Raw genomic sequence first — 15,688 nt, 5'->3', positions numbered from 1 at the left:
CACACCCAACACTCTGTTGTGGCTGAAGGTCAAACCTGAGTTACCTCCTGGAGTCTTCTGTAAAGACGACCAATACGCCCCAATACGTACCTCTGGGAATGAGCTGGTCAGCTCTTTAAAGAGTATTATGTAAGTTGAAATACATTAATCCATTTTTCTTTTTTGGACCATCTTTAACTGTGTAGTGTGTAATGTCTAAAATACAAAATGATCAGATTTTAGGGTGCAGTTGACGACTGTGGCACAGGTCCTCGCTCTACAAGTGCTAATAGTCTTCGGCAAAGAGAAAAATCTGCCATAAGGTACAGAAAACATTGGCATCAGAGTAAATGGATGCATGTTTTTGCAATGTGCGAGGAAACTGGCGAACTCAGAGAAAACTACGCAGGCTTGGGAGAACATGCAAACTCTACACAGGAAGGCCGGAGCCGGAATCGATCCCACAACCTCTGCATTGTGAGACCATCGTGCTCACAAGTCGCCCACCGTGGCGGCCGTCCATTATGAATGCCATCCCACCATCCATTATCTGTACGGCTTCTCCTCACAAGGGTTGCGGGGGGTGCTGGAGCCTATCCCAGCTATCTTGGGGCAGTAGGTGGGGTACACCCTAAACTGGTTGCCAGCCAATCGCAGGTCACACAAAGACAAACAACCATCCGCGCTCACACTCACACCAATTTAGGGTGTCCAAACAACCTGCCATGCATGTGTTTGGAATGTGGGAGGAAACCGGAGAACCCACGCAGGCGTGTGGGAAACATGCAAACTCCAAACAGGAAAGCCGGAATCAATCCCGCGACCTCTGCATTGTGAGACCATCGTGCTAACAAGTCGCCCACCATGCATCCCTGCTAAATAAATGATTAATTTTTACATTTTAGTATTTGTGCGATCTTGTGTTCATGACAGCATTTTCAACAGTGTGGGTGTTTGTATGAAAGCATTTCACTCGTGTATGGGCATGAGCATGTTTCAGTTGTATTTATGAATAACAATAATTTCACAATTGTGCCTGAGCGCCTTTCACTGGTGTGTATGAGAATGTTTCACCTATGTGTATGAGCGCATTTGACGAGTGTATGAGCAACAACTATTTCACTAGTGTGTATGAGAGCGTTTCACTCGTATGTATGATAGCGTTTCATAAGTATGCATGAGCAACAACAATTTCACTGGTGTGTAAGAGTGCATTTCAGAAGTGTGAAGCGATTCCTGACTTTTGTCCCCAACGGCACCTCATACTCCCCATCTCCCGCTCACTTCTCCTGACCCCATGAGCCATCCCCGTTGCTACTACATGGAGATTTGATGTGTTTTTTTGTTTTTTTTGTTATTAGCTTCTTCAACATCTCTTCTGATTCTCATCTCTTCTCTGGCGCTCGTCTCCGCCTGTCTGATTTGAAGTCGACCTCAGAATTTGCACTATTTTGACATGACTTCTGTGGTAATCACTACTGACATATTGTGTCATTTGCTCAATAATACATTAAAATTATAATAAATAATTAAAATGGGTCCGGTGCCGAGCTCTGGCTTCATATCTTTAAAAGTGGTCTTCTCAAATCTGTTACTAATGGCCTCTAAATCAGTTGTGGTAGAGAAGGGGCAAATTAGACCTTATGGCATCTTAATTTGGTCAAGTCTTGTACCCATTTTCAAGGCCAGCGACTATTGCTTTAGCTATATACAAGAAAAGGATTACTCTGAATATACACAACAACAAATCCCAGATGTCCAACCCAAATGTTGTTTCAAAATAATCCAGTTCAGATGATAAACAAATGTATTGGTATGTTGAGGTCATTATTTCAAATCAAAATATACACTTCTTTTTCAGACAATGGGGAGGATCGAAGAAGTGGAAAAGTTGCAGGAGTAACTTCAAAACAATGCAAAGAGACAGAATCTGGAAGAATGTCAAGTTTGTCCATGTTTATATTTCTGGAATTTAGTGGGCGTGCATCTCGAAATGTTTGGGCATGGTTCGGGCTGCCAGACAAGACTTTCACTGCGAGCGCTGGACCACTGGATGCTGCGGCAAACAGCGGACTTCTTGCAGCTATTTATTACCAACAAGCTACTCCTGCACATCAATGATGCGGATGGCACAGACTGCTTTGCAGACAATTATTTTGAGGCAAAACCAAGAGGTCTGTAAGCACTCTGAAAACAAAGTAAAATATTTGACACCCACGGCAAAAAAAGCCATGCTACAGCATAGGGCTGGGCGATAAACCGAAAATTTACCGTTACCGAAATTTATTACAATGACCGAAATCATTTTGCCCATGTCGGTAAATTCGATGAATAAAAAAAGAAAAGCCTTTTGTCTGCGGCAATGTTCATGCCCCTTTAAGACCGCTACAGCGCCTCTAGTCATGTGACTCCACCCGTCTGTCGCTCTCGTTGCTGGCGATTCAAATCCAGAAGCTTTCTCACCACCCACAACACAACCATGCTGTGCTGAAAGTTCAAAGTGAGAAGCAAGGTTCGACAAGTGACAACAGCCCATGAACGGAGGCGACACCATACGAGAGAACGTCTCAGAGGTGGACGCGATAGCTTAGCACATAGCTAAAGATAAAGCTCCTCTAGTTACGTGGCGCGCACAGGATTTAAACGCTTCATGAAAGCCGTATTTCCCGATATGGACTACATCGGGCCGGGAGCTTAGACATGTCAAGCATTTTGCATCTACATCCGACTTGTGGTCGGGTCGCAACATGGATCCCTGATTGAGCCTAACTGTGCATTACATAGATGACAAGTGGCGACTGCGCAGCAGAGTACTCGAGACGGCACATTTTCCCCGATAATACCCACTTGTTTATTTGGCTTGCATTGACATTTTCTTTCATTTTATTTCGCGTTTTTTTATTTGCCATTATTTACATCATGAGAGCATCTTGGCGCAATCTATTTGCAGAAAAAGATTTCGCAAGAGGTACCCTTTTTCTTTGTGACATTGTTCAAGTCATGCAAAGCAAGCTCAGGGTTCGCGGTTAACCGCTTCCCGATTGCCCGGGGCAAGTGAAATTTGGCCACGGGCAAGGTAAAATTATGGGCAACTTGCCCGACCGGGCAAGCATTTTTTAAAGCAGCCAAATATCTTTAATTTTGACGAAAACGGTGGTGTGATCTGTTTGTGTGCACTGTATGGTGATGGTTTAACCCAGACAACCCCTTATGTTTTGGTATGGTCCATTGGCCTTATCGGGGGCAATGGGCGGGCGCTACGGGGATCAGTTAGTTCAGTGAATGTCGAGTTAAAGTGGACGTCAATAAATCCCGCAGTATTGGAACTCGCTGTCGTAGCATCCTCATTTGAAGTTTGAAAAACACAACAAAAACCTACGATATTTTGGCCGAAAATTGGCGACGAGTTCGTTCAAATCCGAACATTTCGGATTCCTCTGACATGACTAAAATAGCTCGAATATTTTTAAGTAGACAATTCAGTTGTGAGTAAGGAAGGGAGTAATATTTGATTATTGGCTGTTAATTCATTAGCTCCATGATGTGACCTGACATAGTGTCAGTGACTGTGTTCTGTTTATGCTATGAAACTTATGGAGGCAGCACCACAGGCACTGGTCTTAAAGGAATACACAAATTTGCCACACTCATAATTTACTCATGTGATTCCTCAATTAATACGCTCTCCTGGACTTAAAATTGATCATCTGGATTGCTGTAATATCATTTTCCCAATTTAACATGCAGATTTGTTAATTATTAAAACTACAATTAACATTTTCAATAACTGCACAGGATGATACATTTGCTCTTGTGAGTAGGGTTTCATGGTTGACGATGAAAACAAGATTAATTTATGCTTATCAGATTATATGTTTATTTACATTTGTGGCGCACATTTTACAACCATAAACATTTTATTCTTAGAGAAAAAAAATTGTCACTTGCCCAAGTCGGGCAAGTAATTTGGCCACTCGGGCAAGGCAAATTTTAGTGGCACTTGCCCTATGGGCAAGCAGTTTTTAAAGTTAACCGCGAACCCTGCAAGCTATTTGGAATGTTCATACAAATGATTTTTGTACTTTTATTTTTCATTGAAAGTAAAGTGTACCAGTTGGTCAATAAAAAAAACAGTCAATATGCAATTCCTGCATTTATTTTGATTTTAGTCCACGTGGGAATTTATTGTGCATTTATCGTTATCGAGGTAAAATTGCTCGATTTCTCGCGATATTGATTTGAGGTCATATCGCCCAGCCCTTCTACAGCATGTATACAGTGTGAGACGTGTTGTGTTCACTTGCTCCAAGGCAATTGTTTTTAAGTGTATACCACATACCCAACGAATTGTGTAATTTGTATGGCGGGGTGTACACATGCGTTGCAAAAACACATGCACACACTGTCACTCACGCACTTCCGTATATAGTTTATTTCAGCACCTTTTGTCATGCTGTTTTTATTTTATAGAAGGAAAGCATTATTTTGATGTCTGAGCTGTCACAAAAGAAAAAATAGAACTGTTGAAGTCAAGTCAAGCTTGTGCTTGAAATGTTTGTTCTTAGTTTCTCAGTTTTTCGTGAGCAATGGGAATTCAGTTATATTCAAACGCTGTCAGGTAAAGGCTCCATATTTTTATAGCATTATAGCACACTATTCTGTGGGCGCTAGAATTGAAGGGTTTGCGTTAGTAAAAATAGGTGGGATTAAATGAGCTGAAGTGTATCTCTTGAGTGCTCCTTAAATATTTGCCTGTGTTGGTATATTTTATTTTGGTCGTGTCATGTTTATTCTTACGCTGAAAGAGACATGAGGTGTTCGAAAAAAATTAATGATTTTTTTTCCCGGTCAAAACTACCAATGGTGTCTGTTTTTTTTCCCTCCGTGAAATGTACGAGTTATCACTTTGACGCGCATGATGTCACGTGGCTGGAGGACTGGAAACTTGCACGAACAACATTTACGTTGAAATGTAACAATGACACATATATCGACATCTAACAAACATGCATGGGCATCTAACATTGACACTTACATTGACGTCTATAACATAAACCATTACAATCACATCTAACAAACACGGACATCTAACAGACACATCGACATCCATCATAAACATTTACATAGACATCGACATCTAACCAACCTTTACATAGACATCTTACACACATCGACATCTAACAAACATTTACATAGACATCTAACATAAACACATCTAATATAGACACATAGATTGACATCTAACATCGACACATTGAGATCTAACATAGACATACATTGACATCTAACAAAGACTGTTACATCGACAACTAACATCGACACAAGGCTTTGTCAAATGACACGTCATGACGACATATACAGAGACACAAGGCACAACAGCATATTTTTGGTACAAATTGAACCCGATATGTTAGCTACCTCGTTCGACTTAAAGGGTTAGCGAACTTGTTATGGTGGTTGAGGCGTGGTGGCTACCCAGCTCGTGTAGTGTATATTAAACTTAAGTTAATAATTTATGACCAGTAAACACGGATGTTGTAACGCAAAACAATGTTCAAATGTTAGTTTTTTTTCAACACATTTCATGAGAAAAAGCTCTACTTGTCTGTGAGAAATGTATGTTGTAGACCCATTATATAACACAATATTACACAATTTTACATTGGAATTTCATTTAATAAAACATTGACAATTATCTTTACAAACACTGTGTATGATTCATCTTTTCATTTGTTGTTCAATGAGCAAAACAGTGGCGATCAAAACAGTGCAAATTAAATGACATTTTATAGGTATCTGGCTGCAATACAGTGAACCCTCGCTACTTCGCGGTTCACCTTTCGCGGGTTCAGTGCTTCGCGGGTCTAAAAAATATTCGGGGGCATTGTAGTTTCGCCGAGCGGCACGACGGGGCGCTGGAGTGGTTAGACGGCCGGCGTGCGCCGAAGAAGAACGTGGGCGAAGAGGAGAGTGGACAAAGAAGAGCACGTTCCCCCGGGCACGATTTGGGGCGACGTTTCGCGCGGTTCGGACCGTACCAGAGCTCCGGCCAGCGTGCGTGGCAGTTAAGCCGAAGAGGAACAACTTCCGCCCGGGCACTAGCGGGGCGACATTTCGCTCCGTTCGGGACCGTGCGAGAGCTCCGGAGGAGACCGGCCGGCGTGCGTGGTTGTTAAGCCGAAGAGGAACACCTTCCGCCCGGGCATGAGCGGAGCGCGAGGCTGTCAGTTATGAATGAATAAATGAATAAATAAATGAAGAATGCCAGGGCACACCGGACGGCGTACCAGCAGGTAAAAGTCGAAGTAATTAAATAAATACAAAAAGAAGTAATTGAATAAATACAAAAATAATGGCTGGGGAATAAAAAAATGTTTTAATAATTTTTTTTTTTGTTATAACATGAATTTCACCCTCTCTCTCTCTACCCGTATATATATATATATATATATATATATATATATATATATTATTTTATTTATTTATTTTTTTAAGCATTTTTGAAGGTGCGCCGCTACTTCGCACTTTTTTTTTTTAAGCATTTTTGAAGGTGCGCCGCTACTTCGCGGATTTTCAGTTTTCGCGGGTGGTCTCGGTCCCCATTAACCGCGATAACCGAGGGTTCACTGTAGTAAGTTACATTCTAATTTACATTTACAGGTAATGGAAATGACTACTGGTAACCTCAATTTAACTGTATTTCAGTCAGAATGCCTCAAACATCATAAAAAAATAAAACGTTGAGTATTATTTCTCCTTCAAAATGTCAGAAGAAATACTCTATAATGGCCTGACGACATCAACATAGTTTATAGTATATAGCAGGGGTGGGAAAACTTTTTTATTGGCGGGCCACAATGGGTTCTAAAATTTGACAGAGGGGCTGGACCAGGAGCAGATGGATGGAGTGTTTTGGTAACCTCATCTCATCTGAGAAAAAAAATACATTTAATTTTAAATGAAAGTGAACAAAAGCTTGTCTTTGAAAAACCACACTATTTTGAAAATAAAACATTAACAAGGTTTATTTTTTTTTTTTTCAAATTCGGCGGGCCGGATTAAAACGTTTAACGGGCCGCATGTGGCCCCCAGGCCGTAGTTTTCTCACGACGGTATATAGCATAGCGGCATAGGTTCCCTCGTCAACATCAAGTGAGTTACCCTCTTACCAAGACCAAAATACGGGGCTCCCCATCTCCCGGTCACTTCTCCAGACCCCAACAGTCACCCTCGTTGCGAGAACTTTAAGATTCGATGTTTATTTTTTTTCGCTTCTTCAACTTCGTGTCTGATTCTTTTCTCTTCTCTGGCTCCAGGATTCCGCTGTCAATCAGATGACGACTTCCGGTTCAAAGTCACCCTCAGAGTTTGCAACCATTTGAGATGGCTTCTGTGGTAATAACAACTGTCATAGGTGCAATTTGCTCTATAAAGCATTAAAAAAAAAAAATAATAATAAATTACAAAAAATAGTCAAGTACAGCACTCGTCTCATAAACTAGGTAAGAATTTAGCGTTACTAACGTTGCTACACTATAAAGAGTGTTTTACTGACTAGCTAAACCCAGTTTTGGTTTAGCTGTTATAAAAGTTTGGTTTTTTAGTGCTGTAAATGCATTTTCAGCTCGCGCTGTACACATTTGCTATGAGAGGCATTATCTCATAAGGGAAATATTGGACAATCAAATTAATGACTGCCCAGGCTTCAGGATGTCTTTTTACACTATATAAAGGTGGAAATTTACATTGGAAACGTTTGGTTTAGCTGTTATAAAAGTTTGGTTTTTTTAGTGCTGAAAATGCATTTTCAGCTCGCACTGTACACATTTGCTATGTGAGGCATTATCTCATAAGGGAAATACTGGACAATCAAATTAATGACTGCCCAGGCTTCAGGATGTCTTTTTACACTATATAAAGGTGGAATTTACATTGGAAACGTTTGGTTTAGCTGTTATAAAAGTTTGTTTTTTTGTGCTGAAAATGCATTTTCAGCTCGCACTGTACACATTTGCTATGTGAGGCATTATCTCATGAAGGAAATACTGGACAATCAAATTAATGACTTTCCAGGCTTCAGGATGCCTTTTTACACTATATAAAGGTGGAAATTTACATTGGAAACGTTTGGTTTAGCTGTTATAAAAGTTTGGTTTTTTAGTGCTGTAAATGCATTTTCAGCTCGCGCTGTACACATTTGCTATGAGAGGCATTATCTCAAAAGGGAAATATTGGACAATCAAATTAATGACTGCCCAGGCTTCAGGATGTCTTTTTACACTATATAAAGGTGGAATTTACATTGGAAACGTTTGGTTTAGCTGTTATAAAAGTTTGGTTTTTTAGTGCTGAAAATGCATTTTCAGCTCGCACTGTACACATTTGCTATGTGAGGCATTATCTCATGAAGGAAATACTGGACAATCAAATTAATGACTTTCCAGGCTTCAGGATGCCTTTTTACACTATATAAAGGTGGAAATTTACATTGGAAACGTTTGGTTTAGCTGTTATAAAAGTTTGGTTTTTTAGTGCTGTAAATGCATTTTCAGCTCGCGCTGTACACATTTGCTATGAGAGGCATTATCTCATAAAGGAAATATTGGACAATCGAATTAATGACTGCCCAGGCTTCAGGATGTCTTTTTACACTATATAAAGGTGGAAATTTACATTGGAAACGTTTGGTTTAGCTGTTATAAAAGTTTGGTTTTTTAGTGCTGAAAATGCATTTTCAGCTCGCACTGTACACATTTGCTATGTGAGGCATTATCTCATAAGGGAAATACTGGACAATCAAATTAATGACTTCCCAGGCTTTCAGGATGCCTTTTTACACTCTATAAATGTGGAAATTTACATTGGAAACGTTTGGTTTAGCTGTTAATGAAGTTTCGTTTTTTTAGTGCTGAAAATTCATTGTCTGCTGGCGCTGTACACCTTTTCTAAGTGTTGCAATATCTCATGAAGGAAATACTGGACAATCAAATTAATGACTTTCCAGGCTTCAAGATGCCTTTCTACACTATATAAAGGTGGAAATTTACATTGGAAACGTTTGGTTTAGCTGTTATAAAAGTTTGGGTTTTTAGTCCTGTAAATGCATTTTCAGCTCGCGCTGTACACATTTGCTATGAGAGGCATTATCTCATAAGCGAAATATTGGACAATCAAATTAATGACTGCCCAGGCTTCAGGATGTCTTTTTACACTATATAAAGGTGGAAATTTACATTGGAAACGTTTAGTTTAGCTGTTATAAAAGTTTGTTTTTTTAGTGCTGTAAATGCATTTTCAGCTCGCGCTGTACACATTTGCTATGTGAGGCATTATCTCATAAGGGAAATACTGGACAATCAAATTAATGACTGCCCAGGCTTCAGGATGTCTTTTTACACTATATAAAGGTGGAAATTTACATTGGAAACGTTTGGTTTAGCTGTTATAAAAGTTTGTTTTTTTAGTGCTGAAAATGCATTTTCAGCTCGCACTGTACACATTTGCTATGTGAGGCATTATCTCATAAGGGAAATACTGGACAATCAAATTAATTACTTCCCAGGCTTCAGGATGCCTTTTTACACTCTATAAATGTGGAAATTTACATTGGAAACGTTTGGTTTAGCTGTTAATGAAGTTTCGTTTTTTTAGTGCTGAAAATTCATTGTCTGCTGGCGCTGTACACTTTTTCTAAGTGTTGCAATATCTCATGAAGGAAATACTGGACAATCAAATTAATGACTTTCCAGGCTTCAGGATGCCTTTCTACACTATATAAAGGTAGAAATTTACATTGGAAACGTTTGGTTTAGCTGTTATAAAAGTTTGGTTTTTTAGTGCTGTAAATGCATTTTCAGCTCGCGCTGTACACATTTGCTATGAGAGGCATTATCTCATAAGGGAAATATTGGACAATCAAATTAATGACTGCCCAGGCTTCAGGATGTCTTTTTACACTATATAAAGGTGGAAATTTACATTGGAAACGTTTGGTTTAGCTGTTATAAAAGTTTGGTTTTTTAGTGCTGTAAATGCATTTTCAGCTCGCGCTGTACACATTTGCTATGAGAGGCATTATCTCATAAGGGAAATATTGGACAATCAAATTAATGGCTGCCCAGGCTTCAGGATGTCTTTTTACACTATATAAAGGTGGAAATTTACATTGGAAACGTTTAGTTTAGCTGTTAATGAAGTTTCGGTTTTTTAGTGCTGAAAATTCATTGTCTCCTGGCGCTGTACACTTTTTCTAAGTGTTGCAATATCTCATGAAGGAAATACTGGACAATCAAATTAATGACTTTCCAGGCTTCAGGATGCCTTTCTACACTATATAAAGGTGGAAATTTACATTGGAAACGTTTGGTTTAGCTGTTATAAAAGTTTGGTTTTTTAGTGCTGTAAATGCATTTTCAGCTCGCGCTGTACACATTTGCTATGAGAGGCATTATCTCAAAAGGGAAATATTGGACAATCAAATTAATGACTGCCCAGGCTTCAGGATGTCTTTTTACACTATATAAAGGTGGAATTTACATTGGAAACGTTTGGTTTAGCTGTTATAAAAGTTTGGTTTTTTAGTGCTGAAAATGCATTTTCAGCTCGCACTGTACACATTTGCTATGTGAGGCATTATCTCATGAAGGAAATACTGGACAATCAAATTAATGACTTTCCAGGCTTCAGGATGCCTTTTTACACTATATAAAGGTGGAAATTTACATTGGAAACGTTTGGTTTAGCTGTTATAAAAGTTTGGTTTTTTAGTGCTGTAAATGCATTTTCAGCTCGCGCTGTACACATTTGCAATGAGAGGCATTATCTCATAAAGGAAATATTGGACAATCGAATTAATGACTGCCCAGGCTTCAGGATGTCTTTTTACACTATATAAAGGTGGAAATTTACATTGGAAACGTTTGGTTTAGCTGTTATAAAAGTTTGGTTTTTTAGTGCTGAAAATGCATTTTCAGCTCGCACTGTACACATTTGCTATGTGAGGCATTATCTCATAAGGGAAATACTGGACAATCAAATTAATGACTTCCGGGGCTTTCAGGATGCCTTTTTACACTCTATAAATGTGGAAATTTACATTGGAAACGTTTGGTTTAGCTGTTAATGAAGTTTCGTTTTTTTAGTGCTGAAAATTCATTGTCTGCTGGCGCTGTACACCTTTTCTAAGTGTTGCAATATCTCATGAAGGAAATACTGGACAATCAAATTAATGACTTTCCAGGCTTCAAGATGCCTTTCTACACTATATAAAGGTGGAAATTTACATTGGAAACGTTTGGTTTAGCTGTTATAAAAGTTTGGGTTTTTAGTCCTGTAAATGCATTTTCAGCTCGCGCTGTACACATTTGCTATGAGAGGCATTATCTCATAAGCGAAATATTGGACAATCAAATTAATGACTGCCCAGGCTTCAGGATGTCTTTTTACACTATATAAAGGTGGAAATTTACATTGGAAACGTTTAGTTTAGCTGTTATAAAAGTTTGTTTTTTTAGTGCTGTAAATGCATTTTCAGCTCGCGCTGTACACATTTGCTATGTGAGGCATTATCTCATAAGGGAAATACTGGACAATCAAATTAATGACTGCCCAGGCTTCAGGATGTCTTTTTACACTATATAAAGGTGGAAATTTACATTGGAAACGTTTGGTTTAGCTGTTATAAAAGTTTGGTTTTTTAGTGCTGAAAATGCATTTTCAGCTCGCACTGTACACATTTGCTATGTGAGGCATTATCTCATAAGGGAAATACTGGACAATCAAATTAATGACTTCCCAGGCTTCAGGATGCCTTGTTACACTCTATAAATGTGGAAATTTACATTGGAAACGTTTGGTTTAGCTGTTAATGAAGTTTCGTTTTTTTTGTGCTGAAAATTCATTGTCTGCTGGCGCTGTACACTTTTTCTAAGTGTTGCAATATCTCATGAAGGAAATACTGGACAATCAAATTAATGACTTTCCAGGCTTCAGGATGCCTTTCTACACTATATAAAGGTGGAAATTTACATTGGAAACGTTTGGTTTAGCTGTTATAAAAGTTTGGTTTTTTAGTGCTGTAAATGCATTTTCAACTCGCGCTGTACACATTTGCTATGAGAGGCATTATCTCATAAGGGAAATATTGGACAATCAAATTAATGACTGCCCAGGCTTCAGGATGTCTTTTTACACTATATAAAGGTGGAAATTTACATTGGAAACGTTTAGTTCAGCTGTTAATGAAGTTTCGTTTTTTTAGTGCTGAAAATTCATTGTCTGCTGGCGCTGTACACTTTTTCTAAGTGTTGCAATATCTCATGAAGGAAATACTGGACAATCAAATTAATGACTTTCCAGGCTTCAGGATGCCTTTCTACACTATATAAAGGTGGAAATGTACATTGGAAACGTTTGGTTTAGCTGTTATAAAAGTTTGTTTTTTTAGTGCTGTAAATGCATTTTCAGCTCGCGCTGTACACATTTGCTATGAGAGGCATTATCTCATAAGGGAAATATTGGACAATCAAATTAATGACTGCCCAGGCTCCAGGATGTCTTTTTACACTATATAAAGGTGGAAATTTACATTGGAAACGTTTGGTTTAGTTGTTATAAAAGTTTGGTTTTTTTCGTGCTGAAAATGCATTTTCAGCTCGCACTGTACACATTTGCTATGTGAGGCATTATCTCATAAGGGAAATACTGGACAATCAAATTAATGACTGCCCAGGCTTCAGGATGTCTTTTTACACTATATAAAGGTGGAAATTTACATTGGAAACGTTTGGTTTAGCTGTTATAAAAGTTTGGTTTTTTAGTGCTGAAAATGCATTTTCAGCTCGCACTGTACACATTTGCAATGTGAGGCATTATCTCATAAGGGAAATACTGGACAATCAAATTAATGACTTCCCAGGCTTCAGGATGCCTTTTTACACTCTATAAATGTGGAAATTTACATTGGAAACGTTTGGTTTAGCTGTTAATGAAGTTTCGTTTTTTTAGTGCTGAAAATTCATTGTCTGCTGGCGCTGTACACTTTTTCTAAGTGTTGCAATATCTCATGAAGGAAATACTGGACAATCAAATTAATGACTTTCCAGGCTTCAGGATGCCTTTCTACACTATATAAAGGTGGAAATTTACATTGGAAACGTTTAGTTTAGCTGTTATAAAAGTTTGTTTTTTTAGTGCTGTAAATGCATTTTCAGCTCGCGCTGTACACATTTGCTATGTGAGGCATTATCTCATAAGGGAAATACTGGACAATCAAATTAATGACTGCCCAGGCTTCAGGATGTCTTTTTACACTATATAAAGGTGGAAATTTACATTGGAAACGTTTGGTTTAGCTGTTATAAAAGTTTGGTTTTTTAGTGCTGTAAATGCATTTTCAGCTCGCGCTGTACACATTTGCTATGAGAGGCATTATCTCATAAGGGAAATATTGGACAATCAAATTAATGGCTGCCCAGGCTTCAGGATGTCTTTTTACACTATATAAAGGTGGAAATTTACATTGGAAACGTTTAGTTTAGCTGTTAATGAAGTTTCGGTTTTTTAGTGCTGAAAATTCATTGTCTCCTGGCGCTGTACACTTTTTCTAAGTGTTGCAATATCTTATGAAGGAAATACTGGACAATCAAATTAATGACTTTCCAGGCTTCAGGATGCCTTTCTACACTATATAAAGGTGGAAATTTACATTGGAAACGTTTGGTTTAGCTGTTATAAAAGTTTGGTTTTTTAGTGCTGTAAATGCATTTTCAGCTCGCGCTGTACACATTTGCTATGAGAGGCATTATCTCATAAGGGAAATATTGGACAATCAAATTAATGACTGCCCAGGCTTCAGGATGTCTTTTTACACTATATAAAGGTGGAATTTACATTGGAAACGTTTGGTTTAGCTGTTATAAAAGTTTGGTTTTTTAGTGCTGAAAATGCATTTTCAGCTCGCACTGTACACATTTGCTATGTGAGGCATTATCTCATGAAGGAAATACTGGACAATCAAATTAATGACTTTCCAGGCTTCAGGATGCCTTTTTACACTATATAAAGGTGAAAATTTACATTGGAAACGTTTGGTTTAGCTGTTATAAAAGTTTGGTTTTTTAGTGCTGTTAATGCATTTTCAGCTCGCGCTGTACACATTTGCTATGAGAGGCATTATCTCATAAAGGAAATATTGGACAATCGAATTAATGACTGCCCAGGCTTCAGGATGTCTTTTTACACTATATAAAGGTGGAAATTTACATTGGAAACGTTTGGTTTAGCTGTTATAAAAGTTTGGTTTTTTAGTGCTGAAAATGCATTTTCAGCTCGCACTGTACACATTTGCTATGTGAGGCATTATCTCATAAGGGAAATACTGGACAATCAAATTAATGACTTCCCAGGCTTCAGGATGCCTTTTTACACTCTATAAATGTGGAAATTTACATTGGAAACGTTTGGTTTAGCTGTTAATGAAGTTTCGTTTTTTAGTGCTGAAAATTCATTGTCTGCTGGCGCTGTACACCTTTTCTAAGTGTTGCAATATCTCATGAAGGAAATACTGGACAATCAAATTAATGACTTTCCAGGCTTCAAGATGCCTTTCTACACTATATAAAGGTGGAAATTTACATTGGAAACGTTTGGTTTAGCTGTTATAAAAGTTTGGGTTTTTAGTCCCGTAAATGCATTTTCAGCTCGCGCTGTACACATTTGCTATGAGAGGCATTATCTCATAAGGGAAATATTGGACAATCAAATTAATGACTGCCCAGGCTTCAGGATGTCTTTTTACACTATATAAAGGTGGAAATTTACATTGGAAACGTTTAGTTTAGCTGTTATAAAAGTTTGTTTTTTTAGTGCTGTAAATGCATTTTCAGCTCGCGCTGTACACATTTGCTATGTGAGGCATTATCTCATAAGGGAAATACTGGACAATCAAATTAATGACTCCCCAGGCTTCAGGATGTCTTTTTACACTATATAAAGGTGGAAATTTACATTGGAAACGTTTGGTTTAGCTGTTATAAAAGTTTGGTTTTTTAGTGCTGAAAATGCATTTTCAGCTCGCACTGTACACATTTGCTATGTGAGGCATTATCTCATAAGGGAAATACTGGACAATCAAATTAATGACTTCCCAGGCTTCAGGATGCCTTTTTACACTCTATAAATGTGGAAATTTACATTGGAAACGTTTTGTTTAGCTGTTAATGAAGTTTCGTTTTTTTAGTGCTGAAAATTCATTGTCTGCTGGCGCTGTACACTTTTTCTAAGTGTTGCAATATCTCATGAAGGAAATACTGGACAATCAAATTAATGACTTTCCAGGCTTCAGGATGCCTTTCTACACTATATAAAGGTGGAAATTTACATTGGAAACGTTTGGTTTAGCTGTTATAAAAGTTTGGTTTTTTAGTGCTGTAAATGCATTTTCAGCTCGCGCTGTACACATTTGCTATGAGAGGCATTATCTCATAAGGGAAATATTGGACAATCAAATTAATGACTGCCCAGGCTTCAGGATGTCTTTTTACACTATATAAAGGTGGAAATTTACATTGGAAACGTTTAGTTTAGCTGTTAATGAAGTTTCGTTTTTTTAGTGCTGAAAATTCATTGTCTGCTGGCGCTGTACACTTTTTCTAAGTGTTGCAATATCTCATGAAGGAAATACTGGACAATCAAATTAATGACTTTCCAG

Source organism: Idiotropiscis lumnitzeri, unplaced genomic scaffold (genome assembly GCF_059441095.1).
Source record: "Idiotropiscis lumnitzeri isolate Australia: NSW breed Sydney's pygmy pipehorse unplaced genomic scaffold, RoL_Ilum_1.0 HiC_scaffold_83, whole genome shotgun sequence".
NCBI classification, from domain to species: Eukaryota; Metazoa; Chordata; class Actinopteri; order Syngnathiformes; family Syngnathidae; genus Idiotropiscis; species Idiotropiscis lumnitzeri.
The sequence above is the reverse complement of the archived record's forward strand: the minus strand, read 5'-3'. Positions refer to the sequence as shown.